The following is a 1,635-nucleotide window of genomic DNA, read 5'->3' as shown; positions in this document are numbered from 1 at the left end:
AAACATTAAAAATATTAATCACGTAGAATATAAGTACTCAATGATAGGCCGGCTTATGAAGAGTCGGCAAACCATGTAAATGAAAATTTACGTGGTTTATATATACCATTCAAATATATGACACAACTTCTACTATGATGACTCTAGATATACAAAAGCGTTTATTCTTGTTCTCAAACACAAACACATGGTAATCATGACAATTATTCAAATTACAAATAAACACTTCTAAATGGCAAATGATATTACCATTCAATATCAACACAATACATTTAAATACAAGCACCAATTACTGGTTACGCTTCTATTGTATTTGTGACTTTTTTATTCTAAAAAGTGCCTCGATATTGTTAAAAAGACAATCAAAAAACAAAATGACTAAACACTGAGATATATTGATGATATGTGCTTAAATAGCGTTATATACTACTCAAAACAAAAAATGTTCATAGGTTTGATCGCTCAAATGATGAATATAATCAAGAGCAATTCACAAAGGTTAAAAACATAGAATAAAATCAATGAAGAAAAAAGAGTAGTTTGATTATTATTGATTGATTACTTTGTTATTTCATTGGACTTAATTAATAAATGTAAAATAACAATTCAATAATATAGTTTTTGAAAAAAACATTTGAATAAAATGTAAATAATTATGTTGATTTTGAATGAATACGTGCGATAATACTCGAAATCGTTTGCTATAACCACGTATTGTATTGTCATTAATAATATCAGAACATTGTTTTATAATAGTAATTTACAACAGATGTAACATCACTGTTTCTAATTTCATTTTTATTAAAATCTTGGTATTTATGATTGATGTGTAAAAACCCATTAAATGAAATTGTAATTAATTTAGTTGAGAGTACTCGCTTTGTTCCTTCCTACGACTTTTTAAGTTGAATGAAAGCTTTTGTGTTGTTTTTTTTGTGTTTTTTGTCGTGTTATCGTGTGGTTAACACCAGTAATGTTGCTAACATAAGATAGCACACTTATTAAGACGTGTTGTTGTTTTTTGGTCTCAGAACTTTTATAATAAAATACACTCAAAAAACAACTTTTGGTTTAAAAACAACCAATTTCAAAAAATCAAAACATAAACACGTTTTATAACATTTCAATATGCCACAAACTAATACAATATAAATAACAATTGGCTGATATTTATTTGAACTATGTCTTCATTATTTTATACTAAAATAAGTTTAATTCACAAGGTTTCTTTCATCGGATTTAAAAAATATCAGAATATTTCCAACAAAATATATTGTATCTAAATTGTCAACGTGTAAATATTGAATATTTTCAAGTCGCAAAAATTATTTTTGATATTTGTCTCTGATCTTTTCAAATGTCTCATGGTTCTAATTACCATCGACATCGGTGTTCAATTATCTTATTCCATCTCCATATTTAATGGATTCACATAAATCATAGTCTATACCCTTTTTCTTTAAAAGGTTTTACTGTATTAATAATTTAAATGTATAAATAAAACAGATTAACAAATAATTAAACTACATATTAAATAATATTGTTTATTATTATAGTTATTTTTTATTAATAACAAATAAAAAATTACTAAATTTTATAAAAATATATTTAATTTTAAAACACACAAAAACAAAT

This window comes from Entamoeba invadens, assembly GCF_000330505.1.
Source record: "Entamoeba invadens IP1 unplaced genomic scaffold scaff_1105074725007, whole genome shotgun sequence".
NCBI lineage: Eukaryota > Evosea > Mastigamoebida > Endamoebidae > Entamoeba > Entamoeba invadens.
This window is presented reverse-complemented; position numbering follows the sequence as displayed.